Below are 13,593 nucleotides of genomic sequence, written 5' to 3'. Positions count from 1 at the left end.
ATAATACCCTCCAGGGTCCACCCCCACCTCAAAGCAAATGGTAGGTATTCATCCTTTCTGACGGCTGAGTAATATTCCGTTGTATATACACCACATCTTCTTTATCCATTCGTCTGTCGAAGAACATCGTGGCTCCTTCCACAGTTTGGCTATTGTGGACAAGTAACGAATAGTTCTTATAATGAGCTTCCTAGTAGCCAAGCCAATGACAAAAATCAGTCCATTACCAGGATCATAATGCCCATAAGAGAAAAATAAGATTAGTTGTTCAGGAGAAAAACAGATCTTTCCTGACATGACAAAAAAATAACATTTGTTGCTTAAGATGCTGAGATTTGGGGAGATTGTCTATTGCAACAAGTAGCATGAATTACTGACAAATCCCCCATCCCTCCATCACCACCGCCAGTCACCCCCTTCCCTTTGCAGGCACTCAGCTAAATGTTGAACGAGGGAATGAGCACCAACTCCTTGTCGGGCTCTCTGATTTCTAGGCAATGTCTTGTAATCTTACTATTCGGTCAGGAATGTTACACCTTTTATTCCTTTGACCAGAGTTTCTTGACCTTGGTCATACTGACATTTGAGCCTGGACAATTTTTTGTCATAGGGGGCTGTCCTGTTCATTGTAGGATGATTAGCAACATCCCTGGCACCCATGAGATGCCATTGGCACCGCCACCCCTGGTTGTGACAACCAAAACTGCCTCCAGATATTGCCAAGTGTTCCCTAGTTGAGAATCACTACCCTAGACCTATGATCTAAAAGGACGAGTTACATATCCCTCTCTCCCAGCAACCCCTACCCTCCAACACATACACCACACATCCAACATACGGTGGAGGAAAAGAGGGACAGGCCAGCCACAATCCACACACCTGCTTAGAAAGAATGAGGAATACACAAAGCGCTGGGCAGACTTCAGGAAGGCTCCTGCACTGGGTGAGGGACTGTGAATCTCCTCTCAGGGCAGCTCATGCTTGTCCCTTGTTCTCATGACCCCTAAGGCACCCTTTGGGAGCCATGACCTTCCTTGGACACATATGAAGTGGGTATTTGATATTATGACGTGGGTATTTGATATAACCCCCACACCCGGGGCATAGTTTCCTTAGTCTACTTTCCATTCATGGGAGGTTGGCATCCCAGAGGTAGTTTTGAGCCACTAAGATTTCCTGGACCAGACTCATGGTGTCTCTCGGCATTATGTTTCACTCAATAACATAAGAGGTTTCTAATCTATTGGCAGTGACTATGGCTAAAGTTCTTTTTAGGATGTACTTCTGAAATCTGTCTTTTAACTTGATTTTCCACTTCCTTGCTTCTCTGTCTCTTAAGCTAATGGCAGCTACCAGGAGGCTATATAGAAAAATCAATGAAGAGGCTGCTCTTTTCATCTGATCTGTGCCCCGAGTCATTTTTCCAACTGAAAGGTTCTACGAGGCTTTTGCCACTTAAATCCTTTGTGAATTCCATCCCTTATTGTGTGGTATCTAATGCAGTATGCTATTTTAAATTCAAGGCCTCACATTTATGGACTCTCTCTATTCTTAACTTCTGTTTACAATCCACCTAATAGTTTCCTGAGCTCATCTCACACCTGTAATACTTTGCCAAATGCAGCCATGCTAACTACCATTCTCCTATTTTCCTGCCTCTTCCAAGTGGGGTGATGAGTTCCACGAGGATAGAGTCTACCTTTCAAGCCGTCCCAGGCAGCAACTGTGCAAATGCCTTTGCCACTCCCCACCCTGGCTTCCATGTTTTCAGTGCTAAGTTCAGCTTCCCATTACCTGTCCCCTGATCACTCAGCTAACATCATATATTTAATGTTTTTGTTTTGGAGCACTCTACTTTTGTCCCAATCTCTGCATCAAAATAGTGAACAGTAACTGTCCAAACAGACAAATCCTAAAATTTCAGTAGATCAACACCATAAACGTTTATTTCTCATGTATTCATCAGTAAAACTCTGGTGGAAAGATCAAATTGTTTCCTCTCCCTCTTTATCTTTTGCAGCCTTGGCAAACTTGGTGAACATATGTTCTATGTGATGTAGCTATAAGATAAGGAGAACCATTCATGGGTACAATCACCTGCTGCCCCCAGGAGCATCACTCCCCTCAAGTTTCTTGTCCAGTGGTGGCCCTCAAACACCCAAAGGAGTATCAATAAACTTGGGAGCCTCCACAAATCTTTATTTTTTTACTAGCTTAGTGAGAGAGCTGGAGACTGTAGTGGGAGAAAAGCCAGTTCTGGTGTCATTGTTCACAAATATATGCTGCCCCTTCTTGAGCGCAGAGTTCCCATCCCCACCTCTTGGACATAAGACTCTGGCCAATGCAACATGATTGAAGGTGACATGTACCACTTCTGGTAGAAGCTTTCGGGACCAACATGTGGAGACACACATTCCCTTTCTTCAACCATCATGAGCAGCCAGTTTTAGCCGTGCTTACTCAGCTTGGGTCCTGGGGTGAATGGGAATCGAAGCAATGGTCCCAGCCTGCAATGAACATAAAGAGTAAATAACTTACAAAGAGTCTCTCTCTTTGGCCAAAAATCTACTCAGGCTTCTGTATACCCTCTTCTTAACTAGGCTCTGACTTTTGAGCTTTAGTGTTCATCTCTGCGCTACCCCATCTTAGCAAGAAACCTGCCAAGTCGGTTTAGCCAGAATCCTCCATCCTCCATATCTGATCACTCTTGATATCCAATCAGGCTCTTTATTCCCTACCACCGCCCAGGCCGCATCTGCTCACCCTGGCCTGCCTTCAGTAAGAATCCTGTTGAGTCAGTCTAGCCAAAAGTCCCCCTTATTCCTAATATTTCTCCTTAGTAATTTTCCATCCACTGATCTTCACCCCACTCCTTAGCTATAGATTTTCCACTGGCCCATACTGTCCTCGGAGCCAAGTGCAAAGTCTGCAAGACCCCATTGAAAGGATCCCTACACCCACTGTGATATCCCCCTTTTAATAAAGTCTGCCTTACTGGTCTTTAGCAAGTGTCCTGAAAAATTAACTCTTTAACAGTTAGGCTGTTAAAATTATGTTAAAAAAAATAATAACACAAGGACTAAACCTTTGTTCCTGAGAGCCCCGAAAATCCTGGGATAATCTATTACTATGGCAGAACTTAGCCCATGCTGCCACTAAAAGCAGTGGAGGAACTACAGATGATCCTGACAAAGAGAGAACACAGTGGGAACACAGTCGTTGTCATCAACCACCTGAAGAGCTAAGTGAACAAGCAGTACTAGCTTTGTTCATGTCTTGCTTCCAAACTGGAAGCCACAGGAAGGTAGCCCAGCCCAAGGAAGAATGTTCTGAGGGTCAGTATTGAGCAGTTGGTCATTGGATGTGACCGCAGAGGTGCAAGCAGGTGTCTGAGAGGGAAGAATGAAATGAGGGCTGATTACAGGGAAAGTCTATGCTGTAGGTGACCTTTTACTCTGGAGTTTCCACCTGCCAGTCAGGAAAACACAGAAACTTAGGACTGGCCAGTACCTCAGCCAAGCCAAAGAACACATCCTCCTGTGGAGGTCCAAAGTGCCCAGATGCAGTCCTTCCTTCTCAGGGGACTCACATGTATTTTCTCCATTAGCCTCAGCCATCCATTGAGTGTTTGTGTCACTGTCCCCCTTCCTCTCTTTGTCCTCATCTCTCTATCTGTCTCTTTATCTCACTGTCCTGGTTTCCATGAGCGCCTGGATCTTCAGGGTGTTATTCTCTGTATCTCTTTGTGTTTTTCCTTTATCTTTGTGTATTTCTGTCTCCAGCTCTGTCTCTCTGTGTCTATCCATTTCATTTCCTCTTTCTCCGCCTCCCCTATTTTCCTCTCCTGCATGCATTGCCTCCATCAATGTATCAATCAGATGTTTTAGATGAAAAATGGCCCCCATGAAACCAGTCCTCATCATAGTTGGCACTAAAACCATCTACTTGGCTCAGTCGCATCTTTAGTCTCTGATTATTTATTACCACTTCCTTTTCATCTCTAGAGTGGAGCGCCTCCCCTAACCAGGCATTACTCATCTCAAGTTCTCCAGCTGAAACTTATGTTCAATTTCTCTCATATAAAATCCAAAATATGATTTTAAAATCTGGCCCTGGTTCCAGGACAATGCCTTGCCCCCCTTCCCTGCCTGAGACCTCTGTCCAGTTCCAGAAACATTCCCCAGAAAGGCCATGACAAGGGTGTGGCCACTGTGAACTTTATTGGGTACAAAGGGTGGAGGTTTAAAGACTCCAAATAGAATGTCTCTGGCTAGGAACACCCACCCAGGCCTAGGAAGCTGCCCAGCCCTAGGCCTTGCCCTCATTTCTGCTCCTCTCCCCCACAAAGTCTCCTGGATGCCTTTGATGGCTCCTGCTCACACCCTGGCTCTTGCCCTGACCTCCACTGACCACACACTCTATGTGTGACATTGTGACAGGACAGCAGAGAAAACAGAGCACAGGCCCAGGAATGTAAGGGTCTGGATTCAACTTCAGCTCTAGTTTATCCACTCACTTTTTAGGTAGCCCTAAGCACCTTGTATCACTCCTCTGTTGTTTGTTTCCTACTTTTAGAAATTGGAGTTATAATGCCTGCCTGCCACAGTTATATAAGAATCAAGTAAGACCATGTACAGAAAGCTCCTGATGCAGAGCTGGAATAAAGATGGTAACCACATAATATTTATTCCCATTCTATCTCTTCACATAAACCCCAGGTCCTTCCTCATCTTCCAGGCTGATTTGTAGCTAGTAGGCACAAGGATAGCAATATTGACTACTTGCCACCAGTCTACTCCAGTGTGTCAGTAGGCATGCAGTCAGTTGTTATTAACTTCGACTATCCCCACCTCACCACCACCACCCCACTTCCCACTCTCCATCCTCCCTTTTCCATCCATGAAACCCATTCAAACCCCAAATATATGCGCCCCCTCCTCTCTGAGCTTCCTGAACCCTCTTAACTGAGATAATCTGTCTCCCCTTTGAGTCCCACTCACTGGGCACCAACAACAAGGGGTGGTAAGTGCACAGTGTTCTCCCATTTATTTAGCATCCACTCTATTTCCTGAATTTGGGAGACGTAGCAACAAAAAAGACACAGCCTCTACCCTTCTGGTGTTTACAGGCTAGTGGGTAGGAGAGGTGTATAAATAAATCATGACAATGCAATGTGATAAGACTTCAGTAATTGAGGTGTGGGCTGAACACATGGAGAAGAGGGAGTGCTACCTTTGCCTGGGGCTGTCACTATGAATGTAACTTCATGCTTAGCCCTCTGCTTCTTTAGCTTAAGAACCACTCGACTCAGTTGAGCACTAAGAGCCAATACTATGTTCGAAATAAGGCTTGTCCTATACAACCATGGACAAAATAATAGGGGTCTTCTATCTCACATCTGGGTCAAATCTGTATCTCCAGTTTCTGGTTCAGTTGAGGCCACAGAGAAAGTACCTGAGGAACGAGGGAATGCCCACACTCACAGCCAAGCCTCACAACCTAGCAGCATTCTTGACTGAAACTGAGTAATAATGTGAAGGCTAGAGAAGGGAGAAAGAGTGCAAGATATGGTCTGGTTGTTTGGCCTGGCCAAGACTTCTCAGGTTCCCTTCCTCCCTTTTGCGTGCTCCAAACCTATAGGCACTCTGTCGCTGCCTGGTACACTCCCTCGCTTCATTCCTAGACCTTTGCCAATCCTCGGTCCAGCTGAGCACTATTCTCCTAGCTGCAATACATCATCTATCCAGAGACAGGTCTCCTCCTATAGTCTTGCTGTAAACAAATAATCAAAAGTACACAATTTATATTCAGGCTCTTTTAAGGGAATACTTATGAACCTAATAATGGAGCCTCGTTCAAGACATTTATCTTGCAATACTGGCTGCCTGGACCAGAATCAAGAACTAAAAAAACAAATAAATAAAACTTTCCTCTGTGAGACAGACAAAACAGACACCCTGGAATCTATGTACTAATACTCATGCATATGATTTTTCAGATAGTCTTATCAGGACCACACTGAGTGTTATTTTTGTCTAGTTTTAGATCTCAGAAGGATAGAATTGGAACTGTCATAATCCCTGGATCATGGTACTACTGTCATCATGGCCCATGCTTGGACTGTTAATTAGTTATTTAGCCAGTTAATTAGTTATGACATTTATAAATACCTATGAACCTAGACATAAAATAAAGCAAGTTAATTAGTTATGACATTATATTCCCCAAATGAATGATATTATAAATACAAACCTATGACATAAAATGAAAGCCAGGATATTGAGGGATATCAGATGATACCCCCTTGAAGCCCCTTGCAACCACCACTAAACTGCCCCAGCTCAGGGTATCCATCCTCCTGAGCCCTGTGTTTAGCCGTGTTTACTCTCCTTTTTAATTTGTTGTATTTATATGTATTTGTGTGTGTGCATGATTTTTAATTTTATATAAACTTTGCTTGTATAAATCTTTGGGAACTTACTTTTCCACTTTATATTGTTTTGCTAAGAATCATCCCCATTGAGGCATGTTACATTTTTCCTTCACATGGATGACTGTACAGCACTGCACAAACTGTATTCACCACCCTTCCTGGTGAAAAGCACCAGGTGTGCATCTAGCTTTTTGCTACCATGGCAACTGCTGTAATGAAGGTCCTTGTAGTCACCTCTTGCTGAATGTTGTAAGAGATCCTCTTAGGCATGTGCTTAGGAGTGAACAAGCTGGCTTTAACCTGTGTGAGAATCTTGGTGAATCTAAAGGGCAGCTAGATCCAAGCAAAGCAGAAAGGAAGAGAACAAATAGGAAAAAAAGGAAAAGAAGAGAAGATTCTAAAAGTCTAATCTGAGGGCATACTCAGCATACGAGCAACATTATCCTTTGTGATTCATTCAATGGCTGCAAAGGACTCAAGCTCAGACTATATGATGTTCATGGTGGAAACCAGAATTATCCAGACAAGGTTAAATCTGCTGTCATAGCCCACTTAATAATGTAAATGATGTTGTTGTTTTGGGAAAATACCCAATCCTGGCAGAGATGGGGTGATGGGTGGTCCCACCTCTACATAGGTAAGGCATCAAACATGTTCATAGCCTCTGTCCTAGAGATGCCCCTCCTGGGCTCCATGCAAGACCCAAAACACAACAACAAAAGAACTACGTTTTATCTATAAATTAGTAAGAAACAATACAAAAGCACTTTAAGTGGAAGTTGTTGAAATGAACAATTCAGAGAAGGTCTACATAGCCCTGAAAAACTTTATTCCTGGAATGCTGCTATTCAGTGAGATCCACAAAAATCAAAATGGGATATGCAAGGCAATCCTTTTTTAAAAAAACAAGAAAGAAAAGCATAGAAAATTAAATTGCAGAGATATACTCTTAAAGGTCAATACCAATTTCTAGATGGTATGTGTAGACCAGAGCTCAGAAAACTACTGCCCACAGGTTAAGTCTAGCCAGCCCTGGTTTTGTATGGTCTGCACACTAAGAGTGGTTTCCAGATTGTATAAACACCTATATGATATTGTCCTTTTTGCTCATTGGCCCACAAATTCTAAAATACTTACCATCTGACCCTTTGGCAGAAAAAGTCTGCCATTCCCCAGTTTAGGGACTATGATAATTGTTTTCCTCCCACCCACCCCCACCTTTTTTTTTTTTTTTTTTTTTTGGTTCCTAGAGTCAAAATATGTTACTTTTATAATCAAATTTTTAAAAAAAACTGTTTTAAAGTTGTAAATTATGTTTTAGAAAGGTTTCCATTCAAAATGTTTGAATTTTTAGGTTGCCCCTTAGAAGGCTTGTATCAGCCATTGAAAAAGTCTTTCATCAAATAGCTCATCTGCCAAGAGAACCAGAAAGGGGAGGCCCTGCCACCATCTACATCATTCCAGGAAGGTGGAACTGTGCCCTAGATTAGCACTCTTGCAGGAAGCATGTGGATATTGCATAAGTCAAAAAGACGCTTGGATGTCCAGAAGTCATTACTGAAAAAAATAACCATTTTTCCCAATTTGGGAAGCAACAGGGAAAACGTCTGTCTCCCCATCCAGCTGCCCATGCTAATTATTCATTGCACATCCTGGGAAAATTGCCATGGTACAGTCTGGAAAGAGGGTTACTCAACAAACAAAGATATGTAGAGATAGGTAGGAGGAACAACTAGTGAATAGAGAAGCATAGAGACCCTGAAAATTAATGCCAGATGTATCCTCAGTAATCACAAAGTTCAGCTCCCTGGTCCCGTTTTAGAGATGGAGAGAATGCGGTCTAAATATAGAAATGATTTAGAGTCATTTCTGTCTCAGGGAGATCAAGACCTGTAAAAGACATCAACTCTAACAATCTCTCCAGTCGTTGAATATCCCACGTGTACTCATGGGACAGACAGCTCCCACCTTTGGAAAAAGCATGATAAATCATTGAACAGCATTGGCATAATCTTAAAATTGAGCTGAATTGTGCTTCTCAGCACCTTTCACTCATGAGCCTATTTCAACCCTCTGGATGCCATGCAATCCAAAATCCAAAAAGCCCTAAAAATGTGAAAGCTGTTATAATACACAGGTCAGCTAAGTTGAAAGGGTGCACACATGTTTGTGCATATGGTCCTTACCTGTCCCGCTTAGCATGAGTGTATTAGGCTGCAGAAATATTTCTGTGTTTGATGATAGGACACTGTTTCAAACCCCACTAAGAGTATTATGTGATATAAGGCATGTGGAGGGGATTGTTAAGGTGAACCATGTGAAATTATTATTATTATAGGTCAAAAATAGTCAGATGATATCATGTAGCTCAACTTAATACCAAAACCTGGCACCAAAGATTTTGAATTAAGAAATTAAGGACCTATAGTCAAGAGAAGCATCCACTTCAGAGCACTATATGATAGGTGCTGTGCCAAGCAAGATTCTCACATTTTTAATCTTGCACCCAAGCCTATGCCTGGGACCCCCAGACACATCATCCACTGCCTCCTTGTAATGTCACCTCTACTTGGTTGTCTAAAAGTTACCTTCAGTAGTGCACATCTTGATCTGAGCTCTCAAGCTTCCTTCGCTGTTTCCGCTAATGGCATCTCAATCCTTCCAAGGTTCCAACCAAGAACCTTGAACTCAGACTTTTCTCTTCTCTCTCACCCTACATCCAGCTGGATAAGGAGTTACGTCCACTCTACATCAAAATATGATCCGGAACCTACCATTTCTTGTGACCCTGACTGTCACTGCCCTGTCCAAGTCACCATCTTGCCTTTCCTGGATAATTGCAGTAGTTTCCAAACTGGTTTCCCTGATTCCACCCTTCTTTCGGGCTACTCTCAACATAGCAGCCAGGATAATCCTTATGAAGCAAAATCAGAACCTGCCACTCCTCTGCCCTACATATTCGAGAACCTCCCCACCACACTGAATGGGAAGTCAAGTCCTACCCATGCCCAGAAGCCCTGCTTCTGATACTGCTCTGACCTCATTGCTCCCGTCTCCTCCTCACTCACTGCACCAGCCTTCCTGGCCACCCCAATACTTCTGGAACACAGCTGCTTCAAAGCCAGGAGCAGTTTGCTACCAGACACCATGGCTTGCCTTACCTGAGGTCTTCATGCAAGCATCTCCTCTCAGCAAGGGTGAGCTTGTCTGACCACCCTATGTTAAAATGTAACTAAAGTACCTGCCCATCTCCCTATACACTTTACTTATTTTATTTACTGGCCATCTCAATCCACTAGAATATAAGCTTCATGACAATACGGATTGCTCTCTGTTCTTATCATTGCTTTCTTCCCAGTACCTAGAACACTACCTTGCACACAGTTGGCACTCAAATTAATAACTCATCATTTATCTGTAGCTATTTGCTTTCTGCCTTGGAATCCACTGAGTAGCAAGAAGGAAGTGAGAAGTAATTTTTAGGAGCCAAAATAGATGTTTGCATCACCAGAGTTTACAGATGGCAAGTAAGTGCCTGAAAAATGTTCAACATTGTTAGCCATTAGGGAAATGCAAATTGAAGCTGCAGTGAGCTATCACCATACACCTAACAGAAGGACTAAAATGAGAGGTAATGATAACACCAAATGCAAGAAGGGGGATACAGAGAGGATGTTGGCTCTTTCACACATTGTGAGTGGGAAATAAATTGATACCACCACTTTAGAAAAAGCAGTATGCCAGTTACCTACAAAACTAAGCAGGTGCCTACCATTATGACCCAGCAATTTCACTCTGGGCATTTACACCAGAAATGAAATTAAGGCATGTTCACACAAAAACCTGTGCACCAATACGCATGGCAGCTTTATTCATAATAAGTCAATCCTGGAAATAACCCAGGTGTCCTTCAATGAGTGACTGGTTACACAAGCTATGCTACATTAATGCCATGGAATACCACTCAGCAATCAAAAGAAATGAACTATTGACCACGTAATAATCTGGATGGACCTCAAAGAAATTATGCTGAGTGAAAACAAAAAGTCAATTCAGAAGGGTACAGACTACATGATTCCATTTATATAACATTTGTGAAATAACATGATCATTGAGTTGGAAGGCAAACTGGAGGATGCCAAAGGGTAAGGGCAGAAGGGAAGGCAGTGGCTATGAACTATAGCATGAGGGATCCTTGACATGGAGCTTTTCTGTGTCTGACTGTGGTGGATGGTCACACACATCTGCATATGTGACAAATTGCGCAGAACTAAATATGTATACACAAATGAGTGCATTTAAAACTGATAGAATCTGAATGTCAATGGCAGTTTCCTGGTTGTGATGTTATGATCTCGTTATGCAAGATGTTGCCTTTGGGGAAAACTGAGTGAAGGGTATACAGGATCTCCCTGTCTTGTTTCTTACAACTACATGTAAATCTATATCTACAGCTATCTCAAGTAGATGCCCATAGGTCCATGCCCTAAAACTCTTATTCTCTTCTCATAGGACATTCCCCAGGCACAAACCCAGAATCCATTGACCTTTACTTTAAACAGAAGTACAACAAGGCTGTTACCAGGTTTTGTAGATAGTCGGGTACATTAAAATGAGGAGCGTCTGTTAGAGTTCTCGAGGTCACACAATCGAAGGACTAAATCCCAAATATCCATATCCCCAGTCTGGTGTCTTTAGTGTTCTCCCATCTGTTGAGGTCTTCTTATATTTTGCATGATAATACGCACTTCTTCATGTGAACCCATATATCTAACACTTTTAAGACCTGGTTCCTCTGAGGTGGGCACTTGACGGGATGAGCACTGGGTGTTATTCTATATGTTGGCAAATTGAACACCAATAAAAAATAAATTTACATAAAAAAGACCTGGTTTGATTAGGTATACCAACTTTCTAAAAAAGAAACACAAGAATAAGAACACATTTGTAAACTCCTTCAAGATGATTCAATATTAAGTGTGAGTGTGTGTTCAGAAGTTACAATGGCAAAGATTTAGGCTAGTCTTAAAGAAAAGATTCTTACTAGGTTTGTTAAACCAAGAATGGGCAACCAAGGGACATAAACATCATCCTTTGCCAGATTCTTTGGAAAGATGTTAGATGTTTACTTCAACAGATGTCTATTAAGACCATCAGTACATTAGGAGCTACAACCATAGGGAAGGGATAGGAGTTAGCACTTGCCCTCCTACATCTGATGATTTAATGGAAATGATGGAAAAGAAGTCAGTCACAGTCTTGTATGAAATATTTGATGATAGAGGAAGAATAGGAAGCTGTAAGAACAAAGAAGATGAGCATCCCACCCAATCTTGGAAGCAGATGATGGAGGAAAGATTTTAATACAAAGTTTTAAAATAGGGGAGCATGGTGATACGAAGTGGAAAGACTAGAAGATGTCACAGTGGAGGGAGCAGAATGTGCAACAATGCAGCTAATTCATAATACATTTGGGAGAACTGCAGCTTGGGAAAGTAGCAAGAGATCATGCTGGACACTGCGGGGTGGTGTGGACAGGGACCAGGTCATGAAACACCTTTCCAAGTAGCCCACAAGGTCCAGGCTGTGAAATAAGGAGTAGCAACTGAATGGAGGTGCTAATCAGACTGGTTTCCCCCACATACCACAGGATGTCCTTAAGGTTTCCTATTTCTCTTACCCATCTTTTTTTTTTTTTTAATTTATTTATGATAGTCACAGAGAGAGAGAGAGAGAGAGAGAGGCAGAGACACAGGCAGAGGGAGAAGCAGGCTCCATGCACCGGGAGCCCGACGTGGGATTCGATCCCGGGTCTCCAGGATCGTGCCCTGGGCCAAAGGCAGGCGCTAAACCGCTGCGCCACCCAGGGATCCCCCCATCTTTTTTTTTTTATTGGAGTTCAATCTGCCAACATACAGCATAACACCCAGTGCTCATCCCACCAAGTGCCCCCCTCAGTGCCCGTCACCCAGTCACCCAAACCCCCCGCCCACCTCCCTTTCCACCACCCCTTGTTCATTTCCCAGAGTGAGGTGTCTCTCATGTTTTGTCACCCTCATTGTTATTTTCACTCATTTTCTCTCCTTTCCCTTTATTCCCTTTCATTAATTTTTATATTCCCCAAATGAATGAGACTTATTTCACTCAGCATAATACCCTCCAGTTCCATCCACGTCAAACTAAATGGTGTCTTACCCATCTTTTTTCAGGGTCCTCTGCTCTTCTCCAACATCACCCCCTGTAAGCTTCAAGGCCTAGTTCCAACATCACCTCTTTCTCCAGGAAGCTTCCCCAACCCTTAACTGGAAAGAATGGCCTCTTCCTGGGCACATCATGTGTGATATCCGTGTACGTGCATAATACAGCAGCACGTGCAATGTAGTACAGTGGTTATGACATTCCAGAGCCAGCGACCTGAGTCCAATCCCATGCTTCCATGTCTTTATCTGCCAAGTGGGAATAATAACATACTACATCAAAAGATTATCTCAGGATTGAATAATTTCACTGATACATTTAACTCCCTTAGAATAGTGACTAGCACCAAAGAAATGTTTAATAGATGTGGCCCCATACACACCCAACTGTGGGCAAGGCCTATCACTCGTGTTCAATCAACTTGGAACTAATCAGAGAGGAAAAGTCAATGTTCTCTCCTCCTCATGGACAGTCACCTCTATGACCTCATGCTCTTTGCTTAGACAACTGGTCAACGCAGGCTAGCTATGCACTCTCCTTTCATAAGTGGATGTGTAGTAGAAGCAAGAATCCCAAATAGTGATTTAGAGGAACTAGACCATCTTCCTGGCTCCTCTGTCTCAATCCCTGGATGACCTAAGGCAAGTGCCTTCGTTTTCCAGAACTTCGGTATTCCTGGCTGCACAAAAGACAATGAGCTCCTATGAAGCCCCAAAAGACAGAAAGCTTGGCAGCATTTTGCAAAGTGGTGATGCAAACATGAATTTCTATTTCCCAGTCTGCTAGCCATACCACACACCTCCCCATCCTTCACTTTCACTTCCAGAAGCATCACACTCACCAGACTGGCTTGGCTGGCAGGCTGCCAGGGCAGGGACAGCTATATTTTAATTCACCCTGCCCACTGACTTGATGGATTCTTTTTCTCCTCCTCCAGGGACTTTCCTAACTTCCTTCTGTAA

General features: G+C 43.0%; 1 long non-coding RNA gene across 4 annotated transcripts in view; it reads right to left on the bottom strand.

Moving 5' to 3' along the window:
- Nucleotides 1-2,178: 2,178 nt before the first annotated feature.
- Nucleotides 2,179-13,593, bottom strand: part of LOC144322722 (uncharacterized) — a 106,352-nt gene continuing 94,937 nt past the window's right edge. For 2 of the 4 annotated variants that reach the window (XR_013388352.1, XR_013388353.1), the window contains 3 exons: nucleotides 13,473-13,587; nucleotides 12,629-12,879; nucleotides 2,179-2,507 (listed from right to left, as the gene is read on the bottom strand). This is a non-coding gene — a long non-coding RNA (uncharacterized LOC144322722). The remainder of the gene's footprint in view (nucleotides 2,508-12,628; nucleotides 12,880-13,472; nucleotides 13,588-13,593) is intronic. The other 2 variants (XR_013388354.1, XR_013388356.1) reach the window with 1 other exon arrangement.

The sequence above is a fragment of the Canis aureus genome, chromosome 10 (genome assembly GCF_053574225.1).
Source record: "Canis aureus isolate CA01 chromosome 10, VMU_Caureus_v.1.0, whole genome shotgun sequence".
NCBI classification, from domain to species: Eukaryota; Metazoa; Chordata; class Mammalia; order Carnivora; family Canidae; genus Canis; species Canis aureus.
The sequence above is the reverse complement of the archived record's forward strand: the minus strand, read 5'-3'. Positions and strand labels throughout refer to the sequence as shown.